Consider the following 13583-nt stretch of genomic DNA (forward strand, 5'->3'; position numbering starts at 1 on the left):
GAAATAACTACTACTGAACAGTTATACGCAAATAATCACTATAATAATCAGGGTGTGGCCCAAATCAAGTACTTGAGTAAAAGTAAAGATACCCGAATAAAATATTACTCCAGTAAAATTATAAGGCCTATTCATTTTCAAAATTACTTAAGTAAAAGGACAAGTACAAAGTACTACTACAGTAGCAACTTTGTTACAGTCCAATACTACTAGTATTAGCCTATAATGGAAATTAAATATGTATTTTGTTTGATGCACACCCAAAAGGACTCATTACTATAATTGTACATAACGAGGGGGTGAGAATCAGAAGGGCGTAAGAGACATATACGTATGTATATATGTATATATATATCAAAGAAAGCTCTTGATGAGCACTATCTACTGACAAAAATATACTGTCATCCATGAGTGTACAAACTTTTATTATAAATGATTGAAATCAGTGCACAAATTCAGATTAACTGATGGTAAATTTTTGTTTTGGCCCTCCTGTAAAGTTGGTGAAATGTCACTTACGCCGTTCTGGTTCTCAGCCCTTATGCTTTTGCCTGTATCTTAAATAATTGCATTGTGCGCATGTTCTGTAGGAAATCTGCTTCGGAAAGGAACCCCAACTCCACTGTCTTGCCATAACTAGCCAACTTAAAGGTTTCACTATATTTTCACTTTAGAAGGCCTACTGTTTCAGGTTCGAAATAAGTCCTGCAGAAATATTTGATAATTATTTATTAATTACTAATGAGTTCCCTAAATTTTCACTTTAGAATACGGTTTCAGGTTCTAAGTCATTCTTGCGGAATTATCTAATAATTCTTTATTAATTACTAATGGGTTTCTAATATTTTCACTTTAGAATAGGCCTACTGTTTCAGGTTCAAAATAAGTCCTGTAGAATTATTTGATAATTCTTTATTAATTGCTAATGGGTTACCTGTATTTTCATTTTCCCTCAGTCCTTGCATTACAGGAATTTAATTAATGGTAATGTGGTATATGGCGAGGAGGCACACAGAGTACTGTATATAAAATATAAAAACTAAGGTAAGTTATTGCAAGGCACTGGAGTGGTGGTTGGGTTCCTATCGCAAGCTGATTTCTTACAAAACACTCACAAAACAATTCACTACACAGGGAAAACCTCTATAAAATGTATTGCATTTTCATACTACTACTGCTGCTAATATCATTTATATGAGAGGGTCACAACTCAATTTAATTGTGTATGACTGTTCATTAGTAGTTACTTCATTATATTTCTTGAATGTTAACTAGCAGATAATTAATAGTAGTACTTAAGGAGGTATGAAAGAATACATCTCTTATTGATTAGCTAACTGTTACTTACAATCATAAAATTGTATTACATACTGATTAGTTAACACACCTTCCTTAGTAGTTAAGAGTAGTGAGTTAAGTGTTAATGAATAATTACCTATTAGTTCTTCAATAGTTCCTTATTAGTTATGCAGTAAGTAAGAAACAGTATTCTAAAGTGTTACCGTTTATCTTTCCAGATAACGTAGCTCTGACATAGCAACACCCAACATAATCATCTTATGCACTTTATTCCTTTTTCATTTATGCTACTCATTTTGTAGTTGTTGATTACTCTTGTTTATCTTTTGTTAATAAAATGTATTTTATTACACTTGTGTCTTCCTTGTGTTGATAATGCAGTAAAGGTTTTCTACATGTTAGATATCCCACCAATCTTTCTTATGTGATGTACTCCTAACCACAAGTGACACGTAATCCACATGATCATAACATCATCTGTACCCATCACTACACAATGTTGGCAAAACAAAATTCACTTACTATAAAGTTTACTGTTAGATGAGAATAGTTGACATGAAATACATTTGGAAAGCTGACTTGTGGTGTGACATGCCACATTCAATTTAGAATATAGCTATATATATATATACTTCTTTTATAGACAATATGAACGCAGATTTTATGACCTTTAAAGGAAGAATAGGTTATCCAAAAAATGAAGATTTGCTGAAAACGTACTCATTCTCAAGCCATCCAAGATGAGTGTGTTACTTCATGAGAACATATTTGGAGAAATGCAGCATTACATCAGCAATGGATGCAGTGAATGGGTGCCGTCAGAGTTTAAACATTTGTTAAAAACATCACAATAATCCACAAGTAATCCACACGACTCCAGTCCATCAGTTAACATCATGTGAAGTGAAAAGCTGCGTGTTTGTTGATCCATCAAGACGTTATTAACTTAAAATCGTTAAATGTTTCCAGTTAAACTATACAGAGTCCGTAGTCCATAATATCACTTCCTCCACTGAAAAGAGTCCTCTTGTTTGAATCAGGAGAAAAATATGCATAGATTATGCATCATTTACAAACAATTAAATGAATGGTGGGTTGTGATGAGAAATTGACATTTTATTGATAAATTACTTAAAAAAAACAAAAACTGTGATCTAAGATAAACACTTTTTTTCATATTCATTTTAAAGAAAAGTCTTTCTGTTGATTAAAAAAAGCTTATGTATGTTACGTTTCTATATGTTACAGCAGGGAATAATCTGTAATTGTTACATGTCTGTTTCTGTTTAGTTCTCTTTTGCCCTTATTTGGTTCTTCCTGTTCTTGTTTCCTGTCATTAGTTAATCATCGTTCATCCTCATCACCTGTGTTATATTAATTATCTTGTTTCCTCGTTTGGTCGATCCCTTCATAAATCCTGAGTTCTCCCCTTGTCTTTTGTCTCGAGTTAAGTTAATGTAAAGTGTGTTGATGCTATTTAATAAAGAATACTCCTTTTCGTTTACTCCTTCGGCGTGCGCTTTACTACAATCACTACACGCATAACAGTGATATTTAAAAGGCAAATATAGGGAGAACTGTCTTAAGGCTGTTTGCATTGCCTTTCACTAGAGGAAAATATAAGCGGTATATGATATCAAGAAAAATGAGATCAAACTAGGAAAATGTTGAAAATAAAGCTAAATACTTTGGGAACAACAATGACAACAATAAATAAAATATTTACAGTGAAATGGGGGAAAAAAAGCTTTTAAATGATTGTAGGTTAATGGCTGTATGACTGTACACGTTGCATCATGGGTGTAATATGCGAAATGTCATAAAAACAGGTTGGTGACGCATTTTGTCTGATAAAAATGAGGAAATTGCAGCAATGGTGGCACATACACGTGGATTCATCCAAACTTTGACTGAATTGAAAAGCTAGGCACGACTGATGTTTGAATACTTAACTCTTTCTTGAAAATTCATTTAGAAACAGAGGGTCAGACAGAAGATGGCGAGACAAGGATGTAAACAGGAAGTAAAAAAGTAACTTCAAACAAGGCTTTACTAAAATAAAGAAATATTTAAATCATAAAAGTCCTGATAATAATGATATGGATGAAACAACAACAGTAATAAAAGTTTAATGGCTCCACACAGGCCCACGCAGAATCTAGAGAATTCAACAGAAAGTTGATAGATATTCAGTTATGCAGATATTCACACAGTTCAGCACATAATCATGCAGCTGCTCTTACACTTTAGCATTTTTTTTTAAGTGTGCTTTTTACAGAAACAATTTACTTTAAAAATGTACTTAAGTGCAAACTGAATGTAATATTTTTAGATACTTAATTGTGTTATTTACAATAAAATGAGTATGTTTGGTAGTTTAAGTTTGTATTAAATGCAATTAGTTGAACTTAAGAGTGCTTTTTTGATCTATATAAGTAGGACTCAGCTGCATCTTTGAAATCACAATCAAGTTTCAATTTTAGTGCATTTAAACTATATTTACTTTAATTGTAATATCAAGCCTCACATAGCTAAGTAGAAGCCAGCTAGAAGATTACTGAAACATACTGATTTAAAATGTACTTCACAGTAAAACCTTTTTTTTTTAAAAGGTTTTAAAAAACAGTCATGAAAGTGAACTCTCTTTAAAAACAATTAAATTCCATTTTATTTAATTAATATTAGATTATCTGCATGTACAGTAAATACAAAATAAAAATGACTAATTTGACTAGCTTCACAGTAAAAAATAAAAGTGGTTTCAACTTAAAATAATTTGTTACCCGGCTGCCTTAAAATTTTAAGTTTAGTCGACACAAATATTTAAGTTGTACAACTTAACATTTCAAGTTGACTAAACTTATTTGAGTTGACTAAATTTAAAATTTTAAGGCAGCCTGGTAACAAATTATTTTAAGTTGGCTCAGCATTGTTTTTTTTTGTTTTTTTTACAGTGTTGATGCTTTCAGCTAAAAATAAAAGTGTAGTAATCTCATCTTGATGTAACATATTTTTATCTTTAAACAGAGTCCATGTAGAATTTTCCCAAAAGCAGTGCTGCACAAACTGAAAGAAAAAAAAAAACAACCTGTTTAAGTCTTTTATCAATGACTTGATAAAATGATCACTGTACAAATTGGAAATGTATTGATAAGTCGATTCTGTAGAAGGTTACATAATTCAGTATTGCAGGGCTTAGAAAAGCATTTATGCTCTGAATAGACTTTCACCAAACACATCAACAACTCAAGCCACCAGTAAAGCGTAGATGTTTTTGGGCACACCCTGCCGGAAATGCCCATCTAAGCATGACCTAGAAATCTGGCCTTGATATTTTTGAAGTGATTTGATTTGACTTCTTGTAAATCCACTCCAGTGTTTGCACTATTTGTAACTATTTGTTGGTAACTATTTGTTTACTGCATGTCTTTGAAGCAACATGTAGTCCACCACAAGTTTCCTTTCGAGGAAAATAAAGTATACTACTACTAATAATTCAACATCATAAGCTCCAGCTGAAAAGCACAACACAATAGCATCTGATCTCTTATGCTTCCACAGCTGCCTTTCACTTTCCCCACAAAACACACCCTGCCTGCCTCTGATCACACTGTACACATGCCTTTGTCATGATTTCTCTTCAGACTCCATCACGTGTAGCACACCATCCATTAATGAATTATTAACTGAATGCAAGCACATTCATGCAAAACACTGTGATTGCAAGAACTGCTTTATGACTTCCAAATAAACTCATTAATAAGGGTTTTCAAGGAGAGATCTTAAATGCTTTAGTAGCTCTTCCTTGTTAAGAACTTATTAAAAATTAAAAATTAAATAATCCATGGAGAGCATAAAGATGCCATTTAGCACAGTCCTGCAGAGTTTAGCTCCAACCCTATAAACACACCTGAACCAGCGAATAAAGGTCTTGCTTAGTATACTTGAAACTCCAAGGCAGGTGTGTTGAGGCAAGTTGAAAGTAAACTCTGCAGGACACCGGTCCTCCAGGACCAAGTGTGGTGACCCCTGATATATCATTCCTCTGGTTATAGGCAAGGCACTCCATAATATCTGGAGAAAGCTATTCCCATTCATCTCGGTGGCAGGTTCACACATAACCATCTGAAAATACACGTGCGCATTGAGCCATAAATGAGCTGTAAATGGCATGAAACTGCTTATGTTATATAAGAGGAATCAGTCACTGGGGACTCCAAAGTCACTTGCAAAACTCCAAAAAAATACCTATAGCTATAGCCTACACCTACATTTCAAAGCAGTTTCCACCTGAAATGAACCTTAAAACACAAACAACCTTTATTCCTTTTCTTTTCACACAAATAGGCTAAATAATTACAAGGGCATATTATCGAATAATAAAAACATATTTTCACTCAGTACCTTGTACAATGCTGTTATGACTGAGTATGACTTAGTCACCTTAGTATGACTATGACTATGACTATCTCACTTTGCTTTTGTTACCTGTGAAACCTTTTACAAATGCAAAACCTTGAACCTTTAAGCACCATTCACTGGACATTTTATTTCCAAATTGCATATGTAAACCGACCAACATAAGATGACAAGATGTAGGCACATTCATGTTCATGTTTCAGAAGAAATTTAACACTTTTTAGTATATAACCTCTGACACGGAGAAGAGAGAAATCTCCTCACATGACCGCTACAGAACATCTGAACATAACGAAATAAATGCATATGAGGGATCTTCTTCCGTCTGTTCCGCAAAATGTAAACAAATGTGGCCTTTATTTCTACAAGCGTAAATATTGTGAAAATATCAATATTAATTGTGTCTAAGCAAAGGCATTCCTACTGGAACTAACGGGGGTTTGGCGGGTGTTCATTTCATACTCTGTGACAGCTTATTAAATGAATTAATTCTGGATTGTATTTAATGTATAAGGTACATTTATAACTAACTGGTAATGTCATAGTGGTATCGTGTAGTCAGTGCAATCGAATCTATACCTGTGGAACCGACAGCACTGTTCATCTAATAAAGATCTTCATAGCTAGCAAAAGATAGCCTTTTCAGAATTGCTTTCACCTGACTGTAGATCCAAAGCCACGTCTTCATCGCTCTTGATGTTCTTAAACTTTCTGTTATCTGAGAGAGAACCGCTTCAGACGACACTGAACGAATCATTCAAACTGATTCACGAACCGATTCACTGGTTTGCCAACAGGTTTTTTCGAGCCTTCGAACAGAATTGACTCAAAAGAATGAATCATGCGCGAATGGGCATCGTTCATTGCCCAGAGAAAAGTAGACGGCACGTTTGGAATAAACTGAAGCATTTTTAACTTTATTATTACGTATTGCAATAAGATAAAGTAACGAGAGGAGCGTCGCCCACAGTAACTAAGTAAAAGTATCGTTTTTTCACTAAAAATATACTTGAGTAAGAGTAAAAGTACCCATTTTTAAATATACTCTAAAAGTATTAGTTACCCAAAAAATTTACTCAAGTAAATGTAACGAAGTAAATGTAACTCGTTACTACCCACCTCTGCTCACTGGACATTTCATGTTAAACGTGCCATGAAACATGCAAGAAACCAACAATGTTTTTTCCAAAAACTGGATCCACTGGACTTTTTTAATTTTTTATGGCTTTTATATTGTCAGAACAGTGAGATTATGATATCTGCCTGCCAACCTCAATTCAACCTGCCATAACTTGACACTTATCTTGAGGTCATATGAACTATCATAGATGACATCTACGATATAGGCATTGGCTAAAATCCACTAAACGCCAGTTATTATCTAATAGTTTCTGTAAGCACGTTGCCCAAAAGGATTATGGTGGTAACCACTGGCTTTCTCTTTGCAAAGATCAGTCATAATTCACTTTGCCGACCAATTCTCAACTAACTATGTCTTGTACCTCAATAAACTCCTAATTTACTGCTTATTAATTAATAGTAAGGTAGTTGTTACAGTAAGTTTACGTATGGGGTCGGATTAAGGGATCTAAAATATGGTCATGCAGAATAAGGCATTATGTGCTTTATAAGTACTAATAAACAGCCAATATGCTAATAATATGCATGCTGATAAAAAAATTGTTAATAGTGAGTATCGGTCCCTAAACTAAAGTGTTACCCAAAGATCAAACCAGCAACCAGTAACCTGCCCTGGGTCTTCACCACTACACATCACCATAAGGAGAGAGCAAACTCATTCCATCATAGGTGCCGATTTATGTTTCTGCTGGTGGGTGCCCAACTTATGTAATGGACTGCAAAATATATTACCAAGAATCGGGTAGTGAGATATTCTTAAGTCATAAATACTGACATTAACACACAGGGAGAATAACGGACACCTCACAGATGCAAACGGGGTAAATTATGGTTTGTGTTTTGTGATTCACAAAGCTTGCAAAACTCAGGAATGGACAAAGCTCTGGTGTTTTGAGCGGCGAGTGGATTCTTACTCTGATTGGCAATTGCGTTCAAGAGATCAACAGATATGTCTGTGATTGGCTACATTGCTCAACACTGCAAACCTTTGAAACATTTTGACGCTCTCCAAAGCGTAAACACAAATATGCACTAGATATAGTTTGCCAGATCTGTTTCGCCAATATCCCATGGGTGCACATCCATTCGGCGCCTATGCATTCCATCACTACTAAACATGATGCAATCAAAATTACTACATTTGAAAATGTATATTGAAATTGTCACAGCCGTGACCTCAATGACCCTGACTGAAGTACCCTCTCAATCATGGTGTGTCTTCTAGGAAATGTATACAAGCAATAGCGCTGTCCTGTAATTGTTCTGGAATAAATTGTTTGCACACTTAACATCAATAAAAAATCATAGTAAATGCACCTGTAAATTTGTGCAAACAATTTTAGTATTCATTAAGTGTGTTAGGTTACTGCGTTTACAAAGTACAACGCTTAACAAACTACACACGGTCAATGAATAGCACACTAACATATCCCAGGCTTCCAACATTTCAAAAAGTCAAGGTTGATTCATAACAAATTCACGTCGGTCTCGTAAATTTTTTTATTTCAACTCCAACTGTGTCAACGCTGAACTCCAAGATAAGGACGTGCTACAGATAACTAAGTAGATTTACTTATCCAAAATTTGACACACCCATAGAAATCTTGTAAAAGTGACTAGAGATAATCCATATCAAGTCTGATCTCTAAACGTGATAAGATATCAAAATGATCAGATATAAATGATCTACAGTAATTCCTATAAACCCTGTGCATTATATGAACTCACTAATGAGTGATAAGTCAGCAGACTAGGCAGCAACGGCTGCACAATTTTGGAATAAAGAGTGATTAGCAGTCAAGTTATTTTATTTATGCTTTTCACAATCCGTGTTGATTCAAAGCAGCGTTTTCAGAAATTAATGTCTTAAAGTCCTCAACCCAAGGGAACCCTTGATAGGAGCCCACCCTCCTGTGGTGTTCACAAGCTCTATAATTGGTAAATATATAGTTAGTCAATGATGTGTTAAATGAATAAAATAAGTTGATTTGATATTTTTGTGCTTATTGTATAAACTCTCAATGCAGAGGCATAAAATAATTATGTAATAATTCTAAAGCAACTGAATTTTGAGATTTTGATGGGCAACAACAAATGTAAAGCTGTTAAACCAGTCCAGACTGTAGGACTAAAAGTGGATCTATAGATCTCTACTGGCCATTGATAAAAGGTAAGTATGATGCATTAGGGTTATTGCCTTTATGACGCAAGTTAGTAATTCTTTTGCAAAAACGAGAGTCGATTATTACAGAGTGAAGAAAAATGGACTAGGAGTGTGTTCAAGGTCATATAAACAACCTGTGTTGTAAAAGAGTAAAATGAGCTAGACAATGAGATAACTTCTGGGAATGTCTCTGTTTGTCAAAGAGGTATTCAGAGATTGCTGAAAGGATTTAATGCTCGTATTCTAAGAATCCCGACTGACCCGTGGGTCAAAGGTGGCTAACAAAGTCTGAGGCTCACGTATAAGAAGGCCTTCATTCTGCCTAGGTGTGATTTTTACGCTTGTCAGGACACGGAAGGGTTGTAAGTATTACGTTTTCATTACTTGTATCCGCTATCTGATAACTGAAGCCTGCTTAGAGCTTTCAGCTGTCATAATGTTTATTGGAATTAAGACATGTTACATGTTACAAAACAACAATTAATCAAATATATATATATATATATATATATTTGATGTGGTGATTACTTTATTAATCTTATTAATTGCAAACCAAATTTGGCTTTGAACATACCCACAAAAGATCATTTAAAGCTATTATTGTGTTAAATGAGAAAAGTATAAAGTAGACATTAAATAGTAGGTTTAAAAAGAAACATTTTATTTCATTCAACATAAAATGTATTACACATAAACGTTTAGGTTACAACAGCCTAACATTAATGATGGAACATAAAAGAAGATGATTTGAGAAACATCTCTGTATTTATTGTCATTGGTAACCAAATCAGTTTTGTTACCAACCGTCTTCAAAATAACTTCTTTTATGTTCCACAAAATAAAGTAATTCATACTGGTTTGAAATGACATGAGGGTGAGTATATCATGACAGAATTTAAATTTTGGAGTGAACAATCCCTTTAATGTTTTTTTTTCCCCCATCTGTACTGAAATGACACTGCTAATAAGAAACTAAATTTTAGGAGTCATTCATTCATTCGATTCGTTTAAACGGCTCTCTTTGTGAATAGTCTTTTGAATCATTGTTCACGATTCGTTCACTTGATTCATTTACAAACTAAACATCGCTGTGTTGCTTGGAGATGCATATTTATATATCATATTACAATACCAGGTCACACTTTATATTAGGTGGCCTTAACTACTATGTACTTACATCAAAAAATAAGTACAATGTACTTATTGTGTTCGTATTGAATTGAAAAACACTTGGTATGGATAGGTTTAAGGGTGGGTTAAGGTGTAAGGGATGGGTCAATAGTGTAATTACAGAAATTAACTACAGATGTAACTAAAATATAAGTACAATGTATGTACACAATAAGTCCATTGTATCAAATGATTGATTTAAATGTAAGTACATAGTAGTTAAGGCCACCTAAATTAAAGTGGCACCCAATACAAAATAATACATACTGTCCTTAACTTTTATTTAATGCTAACACTATGCAATAAAACAGCCTATAGAAATCCTGTGATTTCGTATGGTGTAAAATGGGACCTGTTTTTAATACAGTAGCATCTTTGCATGTGCAGGTTGCTTTTATTGAGCATGTTACTTTTTGAACATATAAAATGGACTCTTTCACATGACTGGACCATTTGGGCAAGAAAGAGGTTTAAGAACGTGTCTAAGGTTGGTGTCAGTGCAAGATAACAGAGCTGTTGGAAAACGCTGAACTTCATTTTTTCTTTACTGTAGGAAAATTCAGTGCAATAACCATCATTGTGTTATCAACCTATTGACACTATGGAAAATCAGTACATGGTCTAGGTTTTCCAAATTTTGAGGGTCACTGTTTATGGTCTCATATAACTGTTAAAGCTTAATTGGTGTCCGTCCCATGACTATGTTATCAGCTTTTCATTCGAAGATCCCACTATAACAGTTATCTACCTATTTAAGCAGATATGACATTTATAAATCAGATATAATAGATAAAAGGCAATCATGCATTTGCATGCTATAGTGTGTAAGGCGATTAAAGAGCTATTGTAATTTGATTAGACAACAGTTTTGATACCACGATAGCAGTTGTTTTAGCATAAGCTGTTGATATCAACTAACATTTTTTATTTTGGCGTTGGGTGTGGTGATGAGTGATCCGGGTGATATATAAAGCACATTCATTTGACCTCCATCCAGCAGAGTTGAGAGCCATTCAGAACTCAAGTGAGAATGCCTTTGAAACATCAATTCAATTTCTACATTTGAATTGAGCTTGGAAGCAAAATTCTGATTGCAATTTACTTAAATTGCTTTAAGTACACTGTGAAAGTAATTTTTTATAAATTTATTGTTTTTTTAATGTGTCTTTATGACGTTTGACATGCTAAATACAATCACATTTGATGAAAACTCATCCAAGCTCATTGGTTACACTTTATTTTACAGTATTGTGTACCGTGTACTTACCAAAGAAAGAACTGGTAGTACAAGGTAACTACATGGATTAATATTAGGTTTCGTGGTAGGTTCAGGGTTATTATTACCCAGTTATTGCAATTGTTATAAAAAGTACAGGACTGTAAAAAAAAAGAGAAATGCTACCAGCTAATCTGTTATTACTCGTGCATAAGAACGGTTTAACATAAACATTTGCCATGTTGGATGATTTTTGTCTTTTATGACTAGTCCCACAATGTTCTGGAATGTTCCAAAAAGCACTGGAAAATTACAGAATGTTACAGAAGCTTCTAGCGTGTGACGTAAATGTTCTTAAATTCACCTTACGTAAATATTTACCGAAATAATGATGCTACTTGATAATAAATAGTACAATAATAATTAGCACCACAGAATTACAGAAGAAACATAACACATTTAAGTGAAGCAAATTTTCGTTATAATTTATTTTAATTTAGTTTATATTCATGTTTGCTCATGAAGGGTACCAAAAGAGCTGATGTTATATCCAGAATCACATCAAACTCAACAGTACAGAAATCCATCTGAATTAACTGGCTATGGAATTAATATTTATATAAATCCACTAAAAGTTGAAAATCAGTTTTAATCAGTCTATCTTTTTTAGACTTTTCATGTAACATTTACTTCATGTTTGTCAGCTTTGAGGTTGTCTACTAAAAGCTGATAAATATAATTTAGGTTTAAAATATATACTCTTTCCTATTCTGCAAAAGTGTCCAAATACATCAACACAAGAAAGAAAACTCTCCTTGACAAATCATTTAGGATCATTAAGTATTAATATTTAGCCAAAATATTCATACAATGTAAAAAAAAGAAAGAAAAAAAAAGACCTGAGAGACCTCAAAAATCTGCTGAAGCTGGTTGCCTTAAAATTTGAAGTTGGCTCAACTTACAGTGTAGTGCATACTTTATCCAGTCAAATAGCAGAAATTAATGTTTTGCTTATACTGGTTATCAGATCTCAGTTATCAAAGCATATATTTATTTGTTTAGCCTCAGTTGTAATATTGTCAATACGGGTTTATATCTAGTGTCCACTCTGATGAAAACAGCCTTATTTAGTTGTCATCTCATAATAATCTTGTACGTGTTTGGTGTGGTCACATGACCCATACAGAACGCAGGGACAATAAGGGCGATATGCTCACGGCAGAGAACCAGCATGTCAACACATAGCCCACTTTATGGTTGCTGATTTTCAAGGAAGGTTTAAGATGCTGTTGTCTTTTGTTTTGCAAAAAGTAGTGAGGGTCAGCTAAGACTAGAATGTTTTTTGGTCATGACGTCTACCAAAACATGCAAATATTGGTAAAAAGCATTAAAATGAATGCAGCAATTTAGGTTACAATGGCTTCCAGAGACATTTGCATAAAAACAAATATAGAGCAAACTGAGAAACAGATCGCTCTAGGCCTAGTGTCTGCATTATCATGTTAAATTAAGCTGGCAATGGTGTCCAATAGCATTGCATCTTTATAGATTTGACAGATGAATATGAAGAAATCACATTGTCTAGAGTTGACCAAAAAAACAAGTGACAGTGGCACATGACAAGACCAAGACAGCAGATGCTTTATTTAGCTGCATTTTCACAATTACTTACTATAAACCCACATTTAAGTGGCTTCTCGTGATGTCTGTTTGTTCATATATTCTCATTACAGCCTGCATGCTTTGACCTATTTCTGAATTTTATATTGCAGCTATCAAACAAAAGCGGTGCTTTGTCATATTTTACTGTGGACAGATGCCATTACACATTTGGTCAAACTCCGCTTATTGACTGCAACGCAAACAACATGGTAGTGTTCATAATAGACCTGGCAAAATACTGCCTTAATAATAGGCTTATGTCATTGTCATAACAGTTCAAAGACGAGTCAAATATGGACTCCTTTTCAAAGTTTGACTCATGATTGTGTGGTGACTACATTATGAGAGCAAATTTCAGCAGATAACAAACAATTTAGGGTGACACTTTAGTTTAAAGGCCAGTTCTCATTAACCAGTTGCTTATTTACTTCTAAATCACATATCAATGCCTTATTCTGCCTCATCCCTTAATCTTACCCCATCCCTAAACTTAAATGCTACCTAACTATTACT

The sequence above is a fragment of the Barbus barbus genome (assembly GCF_936440315.1).
Source record: "Barbus barbus genome assembly, chromosome: 3".
NCBI lineage: Eukaryota > Metazoa > Chordata > Actinopteri > Cypriniformes > Cyprinidae > Barbus > Barbus barbus.